This window comes from Helianthus annuus, chromosome 11 (assembly GCF_002127325.2).
Source record: "Helianthus annuus cultivar XRQ/B chromosome 11, HanXRQr2.0-SUNRISE, whole genome shotgun sequence".
Lineage (NCBI taxonomy): Eukaryota > Viridiplantae > Streptophyta > Magnoliopsida > Asterales > Asteraceae > Helianthus > Helianthus annuus.
Window position 1 is genome coordinate 28,471,077 of NC_035443.2, and position 24,474 is coordinate 28,495,550.

The 24,474-nt window shown below is 37.7% G+C and overlaps 1 long non-coding RNA gene across 2 annotated transcripts; it reads left to right on the forward strand.

The window, feature by feature from the left end:
- The first annotated feature begins 341 nt into the window (after positions 1-341).
- Positions 342-3,183, forward strand: LOC110891887. 2 transcript variants are annotated; one of them, XR_002565639.2, is made up of 3 exons: positions 342-403; positions 1,448-1,529; positions 3,140-3,183. It is a non-coding gene; the product is annotated as an uncharacterized LOC110891887 (long non-coding RNA). The 2 variants fall into 2 exon arrangements; XR_002565638.1 differs by having other exon boundaries at positions 361-403; positions 1,443-1,529.
- The last annotated feature ends 21,291 nt before the right edge of the window (positions 3,184-24,474 follow it).

Sequence of the window (24,474 nt, forward strand, 5' to 3'; positions counted from 1 at the left end):
TTCGGGGACGAAACCTCAATTAAGGGTGGTAGACTTGTAACGCCCCAAAATCTGAATGTTAATATTTGTCGGATGTTCCTTTATGACACGTCATGAAATAAATAACTAGGCTATTTAACATAGTTAAGGGTATGGTCAAAAGTATTAAGTAATGAAAGGTAGTGTCATTTATGTTTTAAAGGAAAACCCGAGGGGCTAAAGTGGAAACAAATGAAAGTTGTTTACTAATTAAAAGATCAACACACACACACAAACACACATACGTGTGTGTTCGTGAAGCTTCAGGAGCTCTCAAGAACTCCAAACCCTAAACATGAAAGATCATCCAAATTGAAAGGCTAAATGATGCTTAAATCTATAACCGAGCATGGATTAATGATCACCAACATGAGGAGATCATAAGGTATGTTTTAAATTTAAGATTGGTGATCATGGGTGAAGTGGGTTATGCTCTAATCCGTGAGATAATATGAAATTGATTATGTATAAGGGTTAGAAACATCATATAGAACATGGGTTATGTAAGATTTGGGTTAATTTGATGTTTATATGTGAAACCCATTTGGTTATGGTGATGATAACAACTTGAATGATCACCCATGTCCAATTCTTGCTTAATATTGATGTATTTTGGCATGCATGGTAGATTCTTGTTAGAGGAATTGAAAGAAATGTGATTCTAGTATGTTTAATGATTATGTAGAAATGATTCATGATGATTAGAAGGAAGAATTTTGGTGAATTATGTATGAGGTTAGAAGGATATGCATGAATTAGTTGTACATTAAGCTTAGATGGTAGTACGCACACAAGGTGTTTGATGAAATGCCTAAATGACAATAATATGTGAAATTCGTACCATACGCTTGAATGATGTGATGAATATATATGGAATGTTTGATCGTATTAGTTTCAACTTAAGAATGGTTATGGAACGAATGAGAATCCTAGAAAAGAGTAAACTTAATTGATATTGGCGTTAACTATAAAGATGTTGATATGAACGGAATCGTATGTATATGTGTATGTGTAACTATTTGATTATGCGGCCAAATATGTCCTACAAAATGAGTATGAAGCATAGATGGCATAATGACTATATTCTAACATGTTAATTTGTGAATGAATGTGTGTCCAAGTTGGAAGTTGAAATGCTTGATAGTTGACTTTCTGGAAAGTCAACAATGGTAGGAATGTTGTGAGGTAGATCTCTTATCATAAACGTACGGTTTAGGAAGTCAAAGTGATGCACGAAATATTTATAGCAAGATATGTAATGGCGTGTTTATATTATGCGAGTAGAAAGGATCTCATTGTTAATCTATGCTATGAGTTGCAAGAAATCCATTAATGAAAGTCAATTGTTGATCATAGATTTATTGTGATTGATGCTTTGTGTGGCCTTGTTTACTAACAAGGGTATCAATGTATGGTCATGTAAGGATAGATAGCATGTCTACGGGCTCAAGCACGGAGGCTAATGGGTCAAAAGAAAGCATGGAACCTATGCTTGAACTTGGACGCTCAAGGTAAGTGATTTCCGTAATCACTTCTTAGTTCAAGTAAGTAATAAAGTGTTGAAATTAATTAAACATGATGTTTGAGGTTAAATATGTAGGAAAGGCTTTCGTCGTAAATGATGGGATTAAAGTTGACCAAAATGCCCTTGATGGGTATTTTGGGCAAACGATCTTAATAAGTAGTTTAGAAGCAAGTTATTGATTAGTGTAATGTCTTGGACAAGTATGGAAGCTAAGAGTATGGTCTTGGTATGTTATAAACCATTTAACGCGCAAATACCCTTAACGGGTCAAAACTAAGTATATGAACGATAATGTGTTAAGAGGATGCTAAATGTCTAAGAACTTATTATTTTATGATAGATGTCACTGATATTATTAGGTTTAAAGAGTTTATGGTAAAACAAACAAGTTACGTTGATGAATGCATGAACGGGTCGAATTGTGGGTAAGAGGGTAATAAGCCGATAGCGTGTAAGTTAAGATTTTCCTTAAGGCGGTTATGGGATTTTAAGTTCATTTGATAGGATGTGAATTTACAAGCATGTAGGAAGAAACGGGAGGTTAAACGGGTAAACGGTTCGAAAGTTACGTGCGTTTTAGTGCGTACGGACGACGAAACGAACCTGCAGAAAACTGCAAAAAAAAAAGAAACTAGAGGGCGTCGCCGACGGGTAGGGTACCTAAAGGTGGGATCCTAAAGAATATGTAGTAATATGGTACCTAAAGGTGGGATCCTAAAGAATATGTAGTAATAGGGTACCTAAAGGTGGGATCCTAAAGAATATGTAGTAATATGGTACCTAAAGGTGGGATCCTAAAGAATATGTAGTAATATGGTACCTAAAGGTGGGATCCTAAAGAATATGTAGTAGTATGGTACCTAAAGGTGGGATCCTAAAGAATATGTAGTAATAGGGTACCTAAAGGTGGGATCCTAAAGAATATGTAGTAGTATGGTACCTAAAGGTGGGATCCTAAAGAATATGTAGTAATATGGTACCTAAAGGTGGGATCCTAAAGAATATGTAGTAATATGGTACCTAAAGGTGGGATCCTAAAGAATATGTAGTAATATGGTACCTAAAGGTGGGATCCTAAAGAATATGTAGTAATATGGTACCTAAAGGTGGGATCCTAAAGAATATGTAGTAATATGGTACCTAAAGGTGGGATCCTAAAGAATATGTAGTAATATGGTACCTAAATGTGGGATTCTAAGTTAAGAATTTCCTTAAGTAGATACGTATGAAGGTATGTATGTATGTATATGTGAATATAAGTGGTATGTATGAATGAATGTATGAATGTATGTATGTAGGTGTGTATGTAGGTAGTATGTGCATGTGTATATATATATCCAAGTGAGTATGTACGAAAGTGTGTGCACGTATGTAGGGTTGTGAGAAGGCATGTAATAGGTATGTATGTAGACATGTATGCGTGTATGTATGTAGGTATGCACGTATGTAGGAACGTACGTATGAATGTAGGTACGTAGATTTGTAAGTAGATATGTGTGAACGGATGCACATAGGTAAGTATGTATGAAAGTATATACGCATGTATTCAATGAAATTGAGTATTGACGATAGTAATAGTGTGCCTTGTGAACGAAGTGTAACGCAGGTACAATGAGAAAGTCTCACCACGGAATGTACGATCAGATGGAAAGCTGGGATGTAAACAGTTAACGGAACAAAAAGTAAACGTGAATAAATCTTGTATGTTTATAATGCGTACTAATGTTATGAATTTAATGTGGTGAGCGCAGGTAGTACGAGTCATGCGGATCATCAAGGAACAAAGATCGAGGATCGAGTCACTAGTGAGATTGTACGGGAACGTTGATGTATATAATGTAGTAAACATAAGCTATGTTCTTACTTAGTAAATAAGTCGATTGATGGATTTATGTGAAAGAGTTATGTTAAAGTTAATTTTTAAATAAGTTAAGGTGTTTATAATGAAAGAAAGTTTATGGCTTGAACTTCCGCTGCGACTTTTAGTCAAATACGTATTAGGGTCTTACAATTTCATCTTGAATAGCTTCCTTCCAAAATGAAGCATCCCTTGAGGCCATTGCTTCACTGAAAGTTTTCGGATCTTCCTCAATGTTGAAACAATATTGATATTGATATTCAATTTTATCTCTAGATCCTTCAACCAAATAAAGTTGGAAATCATCACCAAAATTCCTGGCTTTCCTTACCCTAGTACTTTTCCTTGGTTCTGTACTAGTGGAAACATCTTTGGTATTGGAAGAGTTTCTTTCAAAATCTTTTAGACTCTGAGGCACATCTTTAAGTCTAGGTAATGAGGAGAACCTATCCTCATTTCCAAAATCTCCATCTCTTGACTCAATTACTGTGTGAACTGACACGTAATCATTTGGTTCTGTCACATAGAACCTATGAGCTGGAGAATGTTCAGCATATCCAATGAATATGCAATCGATGCCTCTCTCACCTAAGGTTTGCATCTTAGGTTCAGTGAGTCTCACTACAGCTCTATAACCCCAAACTTTAAGGTGACTTAAGTTTGGTGCCTTTTTGTGCTAGAGCTCATATGGGGTTACCTTGGTCCTTTTATTTGGGACCCTATTCAATAAATAGCAGGCTGTCAGCATAGCCTCACCCCAATATCCTTCACTCAAACCCGAATAGGACAACATGGAATTAACCATTTCTTTTAATGTCCTATTATTCCTCTCAGATACACCATTTTGTTGTGGTGTATAAGGAGCAGTGGTCTGATGTATGATACCAGTAGATTGGAAATAAACTGGATCATAGTATTCACCACCTCTATCTGTACGAAGATTTTTAATCAAATCCTTTTGATGCAATTCTACTTCTTGTTTATATATTTTAAATTTATCTAACATTTCATCCTTTGCATGTAACAAGTAAACATAACAAAACCTTGAAGCATCGTCAATAAAGGTCACAACATATTTCTTATTTCCAAGTGAGGGAGTATTGTGAAAATCACATAAGTCAGAATGAAGGAGTTCTAAAACCTTAGATTCTCTTTTGACATCTTTAAAAGGTTTTCTTGTTATCTTGGTTAACTTGCAAGTGTGACACTGATTATTGTTTATATCAAAAGCGGGTATCAAGCTCATTTTTGACATGTCTTTCATTCTAAAATAATTAACATGTCCTAACCTAGCATGCCATAATTTTGATTCATTATCGACTTTATTACTAGAAGAAGCAATACACACGGATTCTTTAGTAAAACGAACATGAACATTTAACTTAAACATACCATTAGATAAATATCCAAATCCTACAAAGGTTCCATGTCTAGACAAGATAAACTTGTCCGACTTAATGACTTGTTTGAACCCATAACTATTTAATACAATACCCAACAATAAGTTTTTCCGTATACCCGGAACATACAACACATAATCTAGTAATAAGTGTTTGCCAGAAGTAAATATAAGCTTAACTTTCCCGACACCTTTGATAGGTTGTTGCTACATTTCCCATTCGTAATTCAGATCCATCATCAATAGGTTTGCACTCTTTAAACCACCTTAGATCTTTGCACACATGTACCGTAGCTCCCGAGTCTACCCACCATGCAAATTCATCATCCTGAACACAAAATGATTCAGTGATAAAAGAAACATAATTCACAACCGGAATATTTAAATTATTATTAACATTCGAATTTAAATTCGAACTAATAATCTTTTCCGTCAACTGTGAATTATTTGGACCACAAATGTTTTCATCATTTCCATTTAGTGTTGAGCCTATATTAGTGGTACTCAATTCACAGCCCAAAGGCATGAATTTATGCTCAAAATGCTTGTTTGTTTTGACATATACATCACGGCCCAAATGTTTTCCATTTGAAACCAAATCAATTTTTGGTTTTGGTCCATCGCAGCCTAATGGCAGTTTATTATAATTTGCAAGTGGGCCACACTTTTATCGCTGACCCAAGCCTAGTGTATGTTTCATAATTGGGTTGTTACCCATTCTACAACACATATCAAATTTTGTGTTTTGACTTGGACCCACTGTATTAATTGATGACACATTTTCAAATGCATCACTGGTGTATGTTCCAAAGTTACTTTGTGACTTAAATTTATCATATTGCAATTTATTTCCAAAATCAACTAAATTATTGTCATTTGGAAATTTTGGATTTGACAAATTATTTTTACAAACAGTACATTTACATGGAACCTTTTGTATGACCAAACAATCACTAGACTTAGCCGAACACATATAAGAATTAGAAGACATACCCGTTTCAGTTGGTGGATCCTTGGACCCACTTGGACCCGCTCCACTCGATCCCTTGTTGTTTCCCGTAAGCTTCATCCGACAATCCTTTTTGAAGTGTCCCACTTTGTGACACCTCCAACATGTCTTTTTGGCTTTCTTGTTTGAGTTTTTGTCATCATGATCAAACTTGCGTTTCTTTCCTTGAACTTGTTATTTTTACCCGATTTCCCATCATGCTCCACCATATTAATTGAAGATTGACCAACCACACTTTTGCCCTTATTTTACCAACTTCTTGAACCCGAAGAGATTCTTCGAGTCGAATGTGACTTCCCAATTGAACCAAAGTCAATTCTTCTTTTTGATGTTTAAGGGTGTGTTTAAAATCTTTCTATGATGGAGGAGTTTATCAATGATGCTTGAAACGGAAATTGACTCATCCATATACAATTGTGCTGAGTGTATTGACCCAATATGTGCAATAATTCATTATATTGCTTCATAACCAGTCTATCATCAACCATTTCGTAGGAATTAAAATTACTTACCAGATTTTTTTTGCTAGATGCATCCTCTGCTATATACTTGGATTCAAGAGAATCACAAAGATCTTTGGCAGACACTGCATTCTGGTACCGATCAAATAAGCCATCACACATTCCATTCAATATATGCCCTCTGCATATATAATCATCATTTTCCCGCTTCGACCTTTTCCTCTGTTGATCAAAGGGTTCGTTTCCCCCCCTTCTTCAAGCATCGGTGTACTCAGAACGTACACAACTTTTAGTGTGGTTAACAAGAAGTGCATCTTCTTCCTCCGGCGCCTAAAATCCTGCCCTTCAAATTTTTCCGACTTCGCAAATTTGCTTGTCATGTCGATTGCAGATTCACCAGTCATGTTGAGATAGTTCGTTCTTTGTTGGTAGGATTCTAGAGAGCACAATGAATCAAAATAAAATTGCTTGGATTGAATTGAGAGTCATATGAAAACTATCAGAACGAACTATTTGATCGGTATACTCAAAAGTTCGAACGGATTAAACTCAATTTGTAACAAGAACATGATTGTTTCTTTGAGATATCAAAATAGTGTATCCAGAGGAAGTTGAATAAGCCGTTTTTTCTGTGTTTTATTTTCTTTCGAAAATCATGTGTCAATCCCAAAAAAAATCGGATCAGTTACATTCCTCCAAAATAACTGACTTGTTATTTATTTTAATTGATATATGATATATGTTCTCAAATATTTGATACACCTTTGATTAATTTAAATATATATCCACTGGTTTGAAGGACAGGTGTAGGCAAAGCCTAAACTCACATTTGCATGTATCTGAACTAGTTTTTGCCCCGTCCGCGTTGCGAGGCACTAAGCCGAATATTCTCTCTTATAATATGTATGTTTATTTTTCGTTTACTTGTACATACTACTCATAAACGATCTTAAAATTTTTTTACATCGAGTCAACAAATTAAAAAAAAACACTACAATACTTTTGTTAAAAAAACTAAAACGATGGAAATAGTATAATTTTAAATTGTGAGTAAAATTGTAATTTTTCGAGAAAAATGAGCGTGTGCCAGACAGACAGCCGCCTGACACAAATAAAAATTACACCTAGTCAAACAAAACACTATTATAGTTTTGTCAAAAAAAAAAAAAAAAAAACGATGGCATGACCGCAATTTTACATTTGTGGCAAAATGGTAGTTTGGCTAGGAGAAAAAAAACCAATGGTAAAACTATAAATTTAAATGTGGCAAAATCCTAATTTGACTGGACCAATGGGGAAGTGTTAGGCAGCTGTCTTTCACTATTCATCTCCATGTAGTTTAAGCACGCATATAAAAAAAGTTAACCAACAAAAAGTTTTTTTTTTAAAACACAGGGACTAAACACCTATATTAGCGAAGTTGAAGGTTTAAAAGAAGACTATACAAAAAGTGACGATCAACTACTAAAAATTATAAAAGTAGAGGGACTAAATATGTATACAATACTAAAAATTATAAAAGTAGAGGGACTAAATATGTACACTACTAAAGATAAAGTAGAGGGAATAAACATGTATACAAAGCTAACCAATAAAAGAAAATTTTTTTAAAATCAAAGGGGCTAAACACGTATATTACCGAAGCAAGGTTTAAAAATTAAATAGAAAAGTAACAACCAATGAGGGGGTGCCAGACAGCTGCCTGGCACTATTCCCTTCATTGTGTTTTGTAGTAGTAGGTGAAACTTTTTTTAAAATCAAAGGGGCTAAACACGTATATTACCGAAGCTGAAGGTTTAAAAATTAAATAGAAAAGTAACAACCAATGAAGGGGTGTCAGACAGCTGCCTGGCACTATTCCCCTCATTGTGTTTTGTAGTAGTAGGTAATAGGTAATACATATATTACCATTAATATTAATATATATCATATATTAATAGCAATATATATTACCATCAAATATTTGATAAACTTAAACACATATATACCATTAACATGCCAATTAATATAGTCAGTTCATTGAGTATTTCGACTGGATCCAATTGATTAGGCTCATTTGATAGAGATATTTAGCCTAAATCTGGTTACACATACTAGCTCGTTATAACAACCAAGTCCGCCATTCCTGCATCACCTAACTCGATTAATATATAACGAGCATGCCTATTCAACGAGTTAATCAAATACCACTACAAATGTTGATAATCACTAAAATTACCAACCCATATATACTCTTTGCCATAAATCACATCACCAATTTTTTTACTATCATTTTACTTGTCTCTTGATCGTCAATACCTCGTAGGGCTGTAAACGAACCGAACGTTCAGCGAACAGTTCGTGAACCGTTCAGTGGGAAATTCGTTTATGTTCGTTCGTTTAATAAACGAACGAACATGAACAAGAAATTTCGTTCGATTATTTAAATGAACGAACATGAACAGAGGTCTCGTTCGTTCGATTGTGTTCGTGAACGTTCGGTAAGGTGTTCGTGAACGTGTTCGTGAACATTCGTTGATTGGTATTCATTTATATTCTTATTTTTGTGTTTTAATTGAAAATCTTTGTACTTTCTTATATTTTATTTGTACTTTTTATATCATTAAACTTTTATTTATTTTATTACCCTAAAAATTAAACTAGGAAACCCACTTTCACCTTGTTTATGCATCATTCCCTTTCATTTCTCATTATTTACATCGACGAATACGATCGACCTCCGTTCCACAATAAGGGATTCAAGTTCGAGTGCTACTCTCTGGGCCATCTATCTCTATCTTTCGTCGTGTTCGCCAAATTTATTTGTGTTCATTTGTGTTCGTGAACCGTTCGCGAACACGCTCATTTCCTTAATGAACGAACACGAACATAAAATCTCGTTCGGTAAGTGTTCATGAACCGTTCGTGAACACATTTATTTCCTTAACGAACGAACACGAACAAGGCCTTGTTCGTGTTCGTTCGGTTCGTTTACAGCCCTAATACCTCGTATCTACATATATTTCTTCATCATTAAAACATTCGTTCTTCTAATGAACAACCGTTTACCTTCTAAATCACATGGTCCATCTTTCTCACATGTAATAAACTTTGTCTCTACCGATATAAAGAAGCAAAATGAGGATAAGAAATTAAATAAATAAAAATTAGCAAATAAGAGACTAGAGACATTAAAATAAGTGTTAGAAAATGTACCTGGACAGTAGTAACAGTAGAGTCAAAAATTAAAGTTGACTTATAATGAAGGTTTCAGTCTAATTGTTGAAACATGTGGAGTTCCATACCTTGAAGATAAACAGAATCACTCCAATCATTAAACCCTTTTCATAAGCATACATAAGTTAATCATATGTAAACTTGTTATATATCATCTTGTACCTGTAAAGATCTTATACTAAATATAATAAGTTAATCTACGTCGATTGCGATTTATATAATTATACAATGACTACGGGGCGGGATCACACACACGTGTGTGTGCAGGCAAAAGTTGATTCTACAAATATAAATAGTGCTAGTATATTTACAATTAGTTACATGCATGATTATAGTCAACAAATATAACCTTTTTACATTTTTTATCTACAAGGGAAAAAGGTATAAAGGGAAGCATAGTTACTTTCGAACACACCTTTTAGCCCACTCCGATAAACACTAATATAACCTGCTTCCAACAAAATCAAATACAAATTAACCTGGTAGCTAGAGAGCTCTGCCGGTGGGCTAAAACGTACCTGAAATGTCACAAATACGTTTAATGTTAGAATAAAAAACACATAGGTTAAGCATCATAAATCTTCATACGAAGAACTACGTATATTTATATTCCATTTCGTTTATTATGGCCCGGTTATGAGATTTCTCCTATCAAGTTTATATGAAATTAATCAATTTAGTATAATTTCTTCTTTGTGGCATTTTATCAAGCATCTAGTTTGCTTCAACATTTCTACTACTTAGATTTCATGTTTTAATTTTGATCTAATTTTCCAGTTGAGAATGTAACCAAGTAGACTATTGGAAATCCAAGATATGTATCACCTATGTCTCAATATTCATGAAGAAATCAGTTTATATAACTTCCAAACCCCATACCCACATATATATTATCATGCATCAGTAAAGAAATGTTTGTAACCAAATACACATTACATGTTTTGAGGCATCTCTTAAGAAAACCTCGTTACATAGTTCCCGTGACTTTTAGCACTATTTTACTTAAAATAACATCCTGTCATTTTTAGGCCCAAATTGGCATAAACATCTTTATTGCTGAACCATTAAATAACTCTTAGTTAAGACTCCACTATTGTTATTATTATATATACAGTAGAAACTCTATAAAATAATACACTTGAGACCACCAAAATTTATTAATTAAAAGAGTTATTAATTAAAAGAGTTATTAATTAATCGGCAAATTAATAATTATTAATGTTAGTGCATACATCTGTAGACTTCGTCTTGTATCGAGTCTTAGACTAGATAGGTTAGATCAGGACACGTTTTACGAGAAAATAGGAGATTTATGTGTTTTAGAGAGTGATTTCGCTTGAAAATAATAGGTGCACTTTCAAGTGAAATCAAGAGTTCTTATTCCGCTTGAGTTGTAATGAGGTGATTTCGCTTGGATAGTATTCCGCTTGAGCTGTTGTAGGTCCCTTTTCGCGGAGGATTACGAACCTAAACCTTGTTATACAAACCTACTAGCGAGTGCGGAATCCAAGCTAGCAAGCAAACCGAGTTAGTAGCAAGTAGAGAAACAAACACACAAGTTCACCGATTAACACAACTTGTATTAATGCAATGAGGGTTTGGTTACAAGCTCAATGTTTACAGAAATGCTCTATAAACTCTCTAAGTGTGTGTGTGAGTTTTGGACAGAATGCTCTCAAAGCTCTCTATCTCTCGGATGTGCAAATGACAGAACTTACTCACACATACACTGCATGGGTATATATATACCCAGCCCATGATGCCAGATCGAAGGATCTGATAGATGGTCCGAAGGATCATCTATCGAGGATAAGTTGTTCGAAACATCAGCATTGACCTCGAAGGATCATCCTTCGAGGTCTAACAGTCGAACTATATCTTTCGTGCACCTCGAAGGATCAACAGAATCCTTCGAGAAGCTATCCTTCGATCAGAACATCTTTCAATATACAAACTGTTGTCCAAGTCAAACCGGAGGATGGTTGACTTGGTCAACTTACAACACAAATCAGGACATCGTTACATACAGACCGAATACAGACAAAGTACAGACACAAGTGCACCAACAAACTCCCCCTTGGCTGTAGCTTTGTCTTTATCTTCTATGGTTGTAGACTCGTCTTGAACTTCGACGGTCTTTGGTCTTCGAGTTATCAAAACTCTGATGTCCTCTCAAGTCTTCAATGTCGGAGGATCTTCAAAGTCTTCACGTCTTGAAAGCAGAGAGTGTATCAACAAACTACCCGTATCATGTAGGAAGTGTGTTGACAAACTCCCCCTTAACATAAGCTCCCCCTTGAGTTATGCTCGTGAAAAGACTTTATCTTTATGAAGTGAGATCCTTGTGGTGTTGATGATGGCCAACGGCAACTCGATCATTTTCATCACTTGAGCGCCTTCTCGTCGTGTCTTCATTCCAGAGCTTGTCATCGACTATGTTCTCCCAGCCTTTAGAATCTGCACATGCAAGAAATCTAAACGCGTAATGAGAACAACTGCTTGGAATATAGTATAAACAAATGACACACGAATGACCATGTCATAATCAAACACCGTCCGACAGTTTGAAAGTTTAATAAATTTATCAAATTTTAAATTCTAACTTTCAAAACATGCAAATTTCGACCGTTTATGAAGATTTAGTCAGTTCGGTTTTCAGTCAGGTTTCAGGTAACGAAGACTTGAGCTCCAACATCGTACGATCGAAAATAAAGCAGAAATAAAATCTTTTTGGCTTTCATAAAGTTTATATTAAAACACACCTAAAATCTTTTTGGTATTTTTGAAATTAAAAGACAACAAGTTAAAATCCTTTGAGTGTTATCAAACGACATCACCGCTAATGTCGTGCTGATATGCACCAAACGACGAAACTGTTTAAAAGAAATAATAAAAGTTAAGCAGTACATAAATATATACAGACATTCTTTTTGTGAGTTTCGAGGGTAAGAGAATCATATCAGTGTACGGTCATGCCAAAACACTCTTGTTGTTCAGTTAGTTAACATTAAGATAAGCATCCTATAACAATTATCGGTATTGTTGTCCACTTAAGCTCAACTTATCAGATGTAATCATGGCGAGGGGATACGTTAAGGTATGATTTATACTTACCGACCGGTGTTCATCCACATCACGACACATTCCCGTATCAAGGTATGCACGAGAGTTCATCTTACCGGTGAGTATACCGATTATCATCTGTTTGACCGTATAAATTGTGAGATACTCACTTATTTTGATTTGAAAACAAGCCCTATGTGATGTAATCACTTATTGATGAGGAACTTGATTTTCGTATGCATGAGGGCACAGGTGCAAGTCCGTGAACAGGTCAGTACTTCCGTACAGCAGAGAGACGAACTTGACACCCGGATAAATGTGATATTTTATCACTTATTTGATTTGGACATGTGATTGTTTATCACTTATTGAGGTCGAATGCAGTATGCAATATGTACACGTATGTATAGTATCATGGAAGATCTTAGACTTAGTCTATTTATAGAAGCAACCATGATACCCAGATGATAAGCAGCATAAAGACCGAATATCTCAGAACCTCGGCAATCTATCAAACGAAATTTCGGTACTAAGACCATATGCCAATGAATGGTTCCCACCTGGTTTTCAGTCGATTAAGATTTATATCACCCTGTACACTTTAAAATGATTGTGAGCCTACCGATACATCTTATATAGAGCTGCTTATCGTTTTTCATTTAATGTTTAAAGAGGTTTGGATAGACCACTGATGTACTATCATTTTCTCTTCTGCTCGCCAGGAAACTCATTTTTGTTTTTCTATTGTTTTTGTGTTTTTGAAATTTTTCGATGTTTTTGGATTTTCTGATTTTTGGATTTACTCCCCCTAAAATCAATAAACTAAGACAAATTTAAAACACAAAGGTATTTACAAAAATGATTTTCCGATGTTGGGTTTACTCTTGCTTGACCTTAATGCCATTTACCAATAATAAAAAGTCAAATCTTGATTTGTCAAAAGCTTTGGTAAATAAGTCGGCACGTTGGTCATCGGTGTGGACCTTAACAACATCGATTAGCCTTTTCTCAAAGCAATCACGTATGAAGTGATATTTGATTTCGATGTGTTTGGTCTTTGAATGCTGCACAGGATTTCTAGTGATATCTAGAGCAGCAGAATTATCAACGTAAATAGGAGTAGTTAGGAATTCAAAACCGTAGTCCCGCATTTGTTGTTGGATCCAAAGAACTTGGGAGCAACAACTTGAGGCAGCAATGTATTCAGCTTCGCATGTTGATGTAGCTACACACGTCTGCTTCTTGCACTGCCATGTAACTAGGCGATTTCCTAAGAACTGACATCCAGCCGTTGTGGATTTACCGTCGATTTTGCATCCGCCAAAATCAGAATCACTGAAAGCTACCAATTCAAAGTTATTATCCCTAGGGTACCACAGACCGGTGTCAGGGTACGCCTTCAAATAACGAAAAATCCTTTTAACAGCAGCAAGATGTGAGGCCTTCGGGTTAACTTGATATCTAGCAAGCAGGCACGTTGGGTACATTATGTCTGGCCTTGATGCTGTGAGGTACATAAGAGATCCGATCATAGCGCGATAGATTGAAGGGCTAACAGCTTCTCCCTTCAAGTCTGGAGTAATTCCGTGATTAGTTGGCAATGGGGTACCAATGGGCGTTGCATCAGACATCTGGAACCGGCTCAAGATGTCACCAACATATTTAGTCTGATGGATGAATATCCCAGACTCTGTTTGTTGAACTTGTAGGCCCAAGAAGAAAGTCATCTCCCCCATAGCACTCATCTCGAATTTATCCTGCATGATGCGCTCGAATTCCCTACACAAAACATCATTAGTAGAACCAAAAATAATGTCATCAACGTATACCTGTACCAGAAGAAGATCTCCATCTTGTTCTTTGATGAAAAGAGTACAGTCGATAAGACCTCTTCGAAAACCGTTCTCCAGCAGATAGTGAGATAAGGTTGCATACCAAGCTCGTGGTGCTTGATGAAGACCATAAAGAGCTTTGTTGAGCAACCAAACCCGATCGGGATGGATAGGATCTTCAAAACCTGGAGGCTGCTCGACGTACACCTCTTCTTCAACCACACCATGTAAAAATGCACTTTTCACGTCCATCTGATAGACCTTGAATCCTTTGAAGGACGCATAGGCTAGAAAGATTCGAATTGCTTCGAGACGTGCCACTGGTGCATAGACTTCGTTGTAGTCGATCCCTTCAATCTGACGAAAACCTTGAACGACTAAACGAGCTTTGTTTCGGATAACAACTCCGCGGTCATCCTTTTTGCATTTGAAAACCCAACGGGTACCAATCTTCTTGTATCCAGCAGGTTTCTCTACGAGTTTCCAGACACCCAGCTTCTGGAATTGTTGCAGTTCTTCCTGCATTGCTTCAACCCAAGCATTATCTTTCAAGGCTTCTTTCCACGTTCTTGGTTCTTCTTGTGAGACATAACACGCGAAGGACCAATCGTTTTGTTGCCCGGATTCTCGAATAGCTGCATATAAGCCTGCATTGTTGTTGTTTCGCAACATGTTTCTTGTTTGTACGCCACTTTGCACATTTCCAATGATGTTTTGTTGAGGATGGGTATTATGAATCCTTGTTTCTGGATTATCTGGAACTGGAACATTTATACCCAGGTTGTTAAGATTAAGATCAACAACCAATTCAAGACCCGGAATTGACGAAGAGGATGATGCAGTAGTCTCAGCTGTTCTATGTGTATCCACTGGAGGAGTACCCTCTGAAGTACCATGAACTGCTGTTGTAGGAGCTTCTTGATCTGCATCTAGAAATTCATCATCCTCTGAAGATTCGTTCAATTCGTTTGCATCATGAAAATCCTCATTGTTGAGAGTATTATTGTTCACTGAAGAAGATGGTTCTTGATTAACAAGAATTGGACGAACCACCGGTGAAACTGTTGCATTGTCACTCTCGAAAAACATCCTAGCCGCAGCATTTTCTTCAACGGCTTCAACATTGATCGAATTGAAGAAGTCATCATACTCAAACATCCAAGGTTGACCCGGATTTTTGACTGGCAAGGTGTGCCTTTGTACTCTGACCTCAGACCATTCCTCGACCCTTTTAGTCTCTAGATTCTAGACTCGTAAGTTAGGGGTGGCATACCCAAGAAAGTATCCATCAATTGCTCTTGCCCCAAACTTTCCATTAGGATCGATTATAGTGCAAGGAGCTCCAAACGGTTCGAGATAAGACAAATCTGGTTTCCGTTTTTGAAGAAGCTCAAAGCAGGTCTTGTTGTGCCTTTTTACTGTAAGGACTCTGTTCAATGTGTAACATGCAGAGGCCACAGCTTCCGTCCAGAATGGAATGGGTAGCTGCGACTCTACCAACATTGTCCTAGCAGTCTCGATCAATGTGCGGTTCTTACGTTCAGCGACGCCATTCTGTTGAGGAGTATAGGCTGCACTAAACTCATGAAGAATACCCTTTGAAGTGCAGAACTCCGCCATGGAATGATTCTTAAATTCAGTACCATTGTCGCTACGTATCCGCCTAACCTTCAACTTATACAAATTCTCAATCTGAATGATCAAGTTTTTGATAATACCAAAGGTTTCACTCTTGTGTGCCATGAACGCAACCCAAGAAAATCTTGAATAATCATCAGTGACCACGAGGCAGTATTGATCACCCCGAATACTTTTGTGCTTGACAGGACCGAACAAATCCATGTGCAAACGCTCAAGAGGAACTGCCACTGTGTTGATCTTCTTTGTAGGGTGCTTCTTCTTTGTTTGCTTTCCTTTCTGGCACGAAACACAGACGTCTTGAAGATGGAAATTTTTGAGGGGAACACCATTCACCAATTCATTTGAAACCAAATGATTCATTTTTCGTAAGTGAATGTGACCCATTCGTCTGTGCCAAGAGATAGTGTCCTTTTCTGTGGCTTTGGAAACGAAACAAGTTGCTTGTGCAGACGTAGTAATAGCCTGGCTCATGTCAAGGACGTACAGATCATTTATCCTTGGAGCCGACAAGAGAATCCATTCTTTTGGAATTTTGAAGCCGGGTTTCAGCACATAACATCCATTAGCATCAAAGTGTACTGAGAACTGCTTGTCACAGATTTGAGAAACACTAAGAAGATTGTGATCAAGTTGTTGCACAAAATTGATCTTGTCAAAGCTGACAATCCCGTTAGATATCATTCCTTCACCCGTTATATATCCACCTTTATCTCCAGCAAAAGCAACATAACCTCCTCTAATAGATTTAACGTCGTAGAGAAGCTTCATGTCGCCTGTCATGTGCCTGGATGCCCCACTATCAACAATCCAATGACTACTGATAGTTCCTCCTGAAGCACCCTGCACATGAACTCAAATGAATTAGTTGGAGATGGGGACCCAAGCCATTGTGGTCTTGGGTCTTCCATTTTCATCAATGACAATAACTTCTTGTCTTTGATGGTTGGTGAATTGTGATGGTCCCCCTGATTCAGTAACCGATTTAGGTTTCCATGTCTGTTTTGTTTTACCAGTATCTTTCTTTAAAATTTTAACTTCTTGATTGTTTGAAATTGTAGAAGTTTCTGGTTTTACAGCAACAGATTGTTTTTGAACCGCATCGGTTTTAATTGCTTTTTCTATCTTTTTGACCTGTTGGCGTTTCTGTTTCTTTTCCCTTTCTTTTACAAGGCGGGGATCTTGTTTTGTGGAAACAGTTGGCTTACGGTCAGTTTTGCCACGGGGATCATCAACCTTTCCTTTCTGCTTATGAAGATATGGGCAGTTTCTAATAATGTGCCCAATGGTTCCACACTCAAAACATGATCTTCGTTCTACAAACCCCGAAGAATCATGTGATCGCTTAGCCGATGATGTTGAACTTTGTGAACCCGAGGTACTAGGTTTTGAACTACTTGGTTCATTTCTTTTCTCGACAAAAGCTTTCTTGACAAAATCTAAGTTAGATTGATTTTCAAACTTTTCAATTTTGTCCGTTCCCGTCGATTTCACAAAGTTAACCTTTTTCTTCTTCTTTTGGTTCGGCTTCTTGTCAGCTTGAGCCGGTGTTTTACCTTTGGGTTTGGTGTGATTTTGCTGTGTTGGCACTGTTGGTAATTTCTTGTTACCAAATTGTTTTCGAATTTCAGCCTTTGGAATAGGAGGACACTGTGTCACTGTAACTTTAGGTCCTTCCTTTCCCAAGAACTTACTCGTCGAATTTTCAAAGACTTTGCAGATTAAGGATTGATTAACATTCTTAATGGGAAAATCTTTGTCTGAGTAAATTTTATCATCACCAACTAGAGTGTACAGCAAATTCACACTCTCCGGCTCTTCTGCAAATGAGGACTCAGTTGCAACAGTCTTAGCGGGTTGAACAGGGGGATCACATAGAATGTGATTCTCAAGAGGTATGTCCTCATTTTTGGCTACCGCATTAGACTTTGCTGGGACAGTATCGTCAGATTCATCATCAGACGAATCAGCATCCTCAATCACAACTGGAGAATCTTGATTCTGTTCAGCACTCACAAATGTATCTGCTGACACATCTGAATCTGAGGATACTTCCTTTTGGTATCCGAGTCCTGCAGCAAACTCCTTAACATCTAGAGGCACAGAAGGTTCAAAGAAAACTCTGTCCTCTTCATCAGGCATGGCGTCATAATTATGTCTCACTGGTGGTGGACACTTCTTGTAGCCTATGCATGTGACATCTCTCTTTTCCTTCTGAACATCAATGATGTGATCTAACACATAGCTAGAGCTCAAATAACTGTCTAGCTTGAGTTGGATCGCATCACTTTCGGTTTTCACACAGGCCATCTCTTTTTGCATTGTTTCAAGACGAGAGATATACAAATTAATGTCCGTCTGTTTTCTTGAAACCATTTTTGTCAATTCAGTTTTATCTTTCTTTAATGTTTCAATCATTGACTTAAATTCTTTTTCATGGTTTTCATGAAACATGTTGGCTTCTGTGCATTTTGAGAGATCCACAGTCAATTTCTGATTGTGGAGAAAGGTCACATCATATTTTTCTTGCAAAGCGTCATGCTTACTTTGCAAGTCACTCAAATTCTCATTCACAGTAGTATGTTTGTCTTGCAAGTCAAACAAACTAGCTTGTAAAGCATCATGTTTGCCTTGCAACTCAGACATACTTTTCTCCATTTCAGCACATCTAGCATGCAACCTAGCACATTCATCACAATTAACAGCAGTGGGTTCATCGACACATACCTGACTTGATGAACCGTCGACATTAGCCATAAAGGCTGAATGGAGAGAAGACGAAGTATAAGCAGCTTGATCCACCAAAATAGATCTTCTTTGAGTTTCTGCTGCAGCTTCCTCCAAAAGTTCATCAATATCTGCATCGATTGCTGCATTCGATGTCTCACCCACATAATCATCACCAGAATTGGATGATTCTTCATCAGCACTCCTGCTATAACCAGAAGAGTCTTCATCTTCAGACGATTCACCACCACTGGCAGAAGATTCTCTACCACTGGTGTGAACCAACTCTTTCACAATTTGAGCAAAACATGCTGTTTCATCAGGAGCATCAGCACCCAACTGGATTGACCAGTCACAACCTTCATCCACCTGAACTGCTAGTGCTCGGTTGGTTTGGTTATTTGCAGGCACCAATGACCGCTCAGTGTTTCTGTTCTGATTCTGCTGGTTGCCTCGGTTTCTGAAAGGATTTTGATTCCCGTGCTGTGCTGGCTTTGTACATTCCCTTTTAAAGTGGCCCCGTTCACCACAGTTGAAGCACTTAACAGCCTGCTTATCGAACCCATACTTGGTGTCTCGCTTACTTTCCAAGCTGGTTCTGCCAGTACTTTCCATCCAATCCTTTGCTCTTCTCACAGCACTCGCAAAGGCCCACTTGATATCCATCAAGTCCATCTCTTCCTTATCAATCTGCCTGTAATCTTCTTGTGTTAGATTAATGTTTCCAATCTGACCTTCTATCAACCCACAGTACGCGCTCACTACAGTGTTAAGCAGCTCCATGTGTTCCTTAGCTACTTCTACACTGATTTTAGAGAAACTTGACGTGTCGAGCTGAACGGTACTAGACTTTGATTGTTGGCCTGCAGATGATGTTCCTCCATAACACGCATATTGTGGTTGTTGAGCAGGAGGAGGAGGAGGTGGTTGTATTGGATTTCCATACAGATCTGTGGTTGGAGGCGGCTTTACAGGAACTTGCACTGGATTGCCATACATATCCGTGCTTGTGACAAACGCCGTTTGAAGTGGAGCATGTGAACCGGCTTTTGCAGATGAAGAAGTGGAGGTGCCATAATACATCTCTGGATTCTGTGGCACTGCAACTCTCTTTGCCTTCAACGTTTCTTCCTGATCCTTGTTCTCCAGAAGCTGCACGAAATCGTTGATATTTGTAGTTTTCAACATTCCGTTGTACTTCAAGATTTCCAGGAAGTTATTCCATTGAGGAGGCAATGCATCGGCAAACTTCTTTACCACCTCTGTTGGAGTCGTTGTGACTTCAAAGTTGGTCAGCTCAGTAAGTAGGTGATAGAAACGGCTTGTCATATCTCCCAAGGACTCCTTATCCATACATGTGAAGCCATCGAATTCTTTCTTCAGTAGATCTCGTCGTAGTTGACGTGTGGCTTCATTACCTACTCCTCTTGTCTTCAATGCATCCCACAGCTTCTTCGTAGTCTTGAAACTGACGAACTGATGATAAATATCCTTGCTCAGTGCTTGAGTGAGAATAGCGTATGCTTTCTTTTCTAAGTCATACGTCTTCTTTTGATCATCAGGAAGATCGGCAAATGTAGCTGTCGAAGAAGCAGCAACCTCGATAGATTGATCGAATTCCGTAGTGAACCGCAACCACAACTCTGTATTTTGACCAAGAATGTATGTATGAAAGCGATCAACCCATCCCGGATATTCATTAAGATGCATCAACTTTGGAGGCCTGTTTAAACTTCCGGTTTCACTTTCGCTTAGTAGAAGACTTTGAATACTCGGAGTTTGATTTGAAACAAACGCCCATTGACCAGCTGGAGTGGCATTTGTTTGTGAGGATGTAGATACCGGAGATTCGGCCCATGATGGAGATTGACTGGTATTCATGTATTTTCCACTGTCTGGAGCCGGTCTTCCCCACCAACTCGGATTCATCTTTGACAAGAAAAATAAATTCTATGTCCAAGTCACGAAAGATGATGAGCACCCGAAAGATCACACACAGTCGAAGGATCCTAGTTCGAAAGATCTTACAAGAAAACAGAAACTTGTTAGTAATAAACAGACCACACTTCGAAAGATCAAATCTTGTTCGAAGGATCAACAGTGCTCGAAAGATCACTGTTGAATCTCGAACAATGATTTCGAAAGATTCAAGAACTCGAAGGATTCCCCTTTGAAAGATCCTTATCTTTCGAGTTAAATCCTTATCTTTCGGACACCTGTCTTTCGAAAAGATTCCTTTATCGAAAGATATGCTTCGGACTTCGAAGGATAGGTCGAAGGATAATAATCTTTCGAGCCTTCCTTGATCGAAAGATAGTCTTTCGAGGTCGAAGGATATCTTTCGAGAGGTTCTGACACACAGACACAAAGTGATGGGTTGGTGAAAAGGTGACAGGTTGGTAAGTCAACTTTCGGCAAAAGGAGGTAAGGTCTGACACAGATTTCTACCAACTTTGAAATGACCTGAAAGTTTACCAAATATGGACAATCTTATCCACACAGTCCGGTGACCGGAATAGTTACCGGAGTATGCCGGAAATCACCAAAACACTCAAAAACAAGTTTTTAAGTTACCCAACCCCACTTTAAACACTCCCGGTTAGTTTAGACACGTTTTTACTCAAAGAAAATGCAAGAAACTAAGTAAAAACAGGTGCAAAACCAAGTGTTTCAACACACCAAAACTTGTAAAAACCCGGTTTTAAACAAGGTAAAGAGCGAGGCTCTGATACCACTTGTAGGTCCCTTTTCGCGGAGGATTACGAACCTAAACCTTGTTATACAAACCTACTAGCGAGTGCGGAATCCAAGCTAGCAAGCAAACCGAGTTAGTAGCAAGTAGAGAAACAAACACACAAGTTCACCGATTAACACAACTTGTATTAATGCAATGAGGGTTCGGTTACAAGCTCAATGTTTACAGAAATGCTCTATAAACTCTCTAAGTGTGTGTGTGAGTTTTGGACAGAATGCTCTCAAAGCTCTCTATCTCTCGGATGTGCAAATGACAGAACTTACTCACACATACACTGCATGGGTATATATATACCCAGCCCATGATGCCAGATCGAAGGATCTGATAGATGGTCCGAAGGATCATCTATCGAGGATAAGTTGTTCGAAACATCAGCATTGACCTCGAAGGATCATCCTTCGAGGTCTAACAGTCGAACTATATCTTTCGTGCACCTCGAAGGATCAACAGAATCCTTCGAGAAGCTATCCTTCGATCAGAACATCTTTCAATATACAAACTGTTGTCCAAGTCAAACCGGAGGATGGTTGACTTGGTCAACTTACAACACAAATCAGGACATCGTTACATACAGACCGAATACAGACAAAGTACAGACACAAGTGCACCAACAGCTGTTTCAAGCGGAATCAGGTGTCTATAAATAGTAGATGGAGCGAAATCATTGGAACAATTCTTGAAAATCATACCGAGGAGCTGCCGGTTTGATTCTTGGATGTAATCAGTGTTAGATCAATCAAATCAGTGTTTAAAGTGAATTGTAAGCTGTGTCTAAGTCTGTTTCTTGTTTTCCGCACCTGAAACAGATCAAAACTCCTCTGAACGATTCGTTCGGGTCGATACACGATCCTACAAGTGGTATCAGAGCTCAGGAGGAGGAGTTCTATACGATTCAGCTTGAAATTTCTGTTTCTACACCTTCTTTTCAAAAATTTCAAGTTTTAACGGTTAAAATCTGATCAATTTTTCACAGAATATATAAAATAGCATATTAACAAACCCTTGAAAGTTTCACATTAAAATTCAGCTTAAAAATGGGTAAAATTGACCTTAGATGTGATTCCGCTTGACCGAACCAGGTGATTCCGCTCGAGATGGTATCCTATTTCGCTTGACATTTCAAGCGAAATCTGGTATTTCGCTTCAAAAGTTGTTGATTCCACTTCAAGTGTCCTATTCCGCTTGAAAGAATTCAAGTGAAATCAGTTATTTCATTTGAAATTTCTGATTCCGCTCCAAAACTTGATTCCACTTGAAATTCAAGCGAAATCAGATCATTTTTCATAAACCTGTTATTTCGCTTGAAGACTATCTTGTTATTTCGCTTGAAACTGTAGTCTTTAGTTTCGCTTGAAGTGTTATTTTCAGGTGATTCCGCTTGAAGTTGTCTGTTCTTGAAAAACGTGCTACCAAATCATGAATGAAGAATTTTCAACGCGTTCGCTACATCTTCGATTACTCCGGCTTCTATTGCTCAAAACATGAATCTGGAAAATAAAACCGGAACTACACAAAAACCCCCGAAACTAATGAGCATTGAAGAATATTACGGATGGAAAGATCGCTTCGAAAACTGGGTTTAAGCCAACCATCTTAGATCATGGGAGTGTATTCTAAAGAGATATGTGTTACCTCGTACTGAATTGCAAACTGAAAAACAAATTTCTGAATTTAATGACCAAGAACGGGAAATGTACCGAGCTGAAAAGATGATGATAAGTTTGCTTCAGCAAGCTATCAAAGAACATATCTTTGTGTTGCTACAACATGACAAGACCTCAAAGTCAATTTGGGATGCTCTTAAAGTCAAATTTGAAGGTAGTGAAAATATGATTAAGAGTAAAAAGGCACTACTCAAGAAAGAATTTGATCTTTTCAGTAGTTTGCCCGGGGAAGACACAAAGAAGCTTATCGAAAGATATTGTCACTTAGTGCGATCCATGTCGACGTTGAGCATAACGAAAGATCGTGAAGAATGGGTCGACAAGATAGCTGACTCTTTACCGTAAAAAGAGTAGGGAACTTACTTGATGATTCTAAAGAACACTGGGGTATATGATGGGTTGACAATCTCTCAGTTCATTTAGAAGATAGAGAGTCAAGATCTGGAACAGCTAAAGATTGCTAGGATGAACAATCCGAGTAATCAACAAGATGTGAAAATGTACTACAAAGGCAGTATTCCAGAAGCTGAAAGAAGCCCGAAGATTCAAACTGCTTTTAGTGCTGGTGACTCATCTGAAAAAGTTGATCAAAGTACAAACAAAAGTACTGGATTCTCTTCATATCCAAGTGTTAATCCAAAAGAAACTACATCAAGCTTTCAACATCAAAGTTCTAAAAGTGGAAATGGTTGTGTGATCCAATGCAACATTGCTTTGAATCTTCCTGATAGTCAAAGTTTCTCTAAAGAAGTTGCGAAAGATCACATGGCATTACTTGGTTCCGTGCTTCTATCTTATGAAGGCTTGGTTGCAGGACGGATCGAGAATCCTATGCTTACAAAGGAGGATTACGATCAGATAGACGCTGAAGAGATGGAGCTCATGGACATAAAATGGTGTCTAGCTAGTGTTCTTAGAAGAGCTGAAAAGTTCAAGATGATTACCGGGAGAAATGACTTTCTTGATGCACATGTTTCTACTTTAGGTTTTCATAAATCTAAAGTTACTTGTTTTAAATGCAGGGAGAAAGGTCATTTCAAGAGGGAATGCAAGAATAGAGAGGCGAATGATGCAAAGAATCCATTCGGAAAAGATGACTACTACCAGAAAGCCATATACCAACAAGTTGGTCAGCAACAGCAACAAGAACCACAAATGGCTCATGGTAGAAAAGTGCTTGAGGATTCAAAAAGAGCATGTCTGGGGAATCAAGAAAGTTTTAACTGGAACAAATACATTTCATCCGACAGCAAAGCTTGCCTAATCAATCAAGATGATGAAAGGCTACATGAAGGCTTTAGCTGGGATA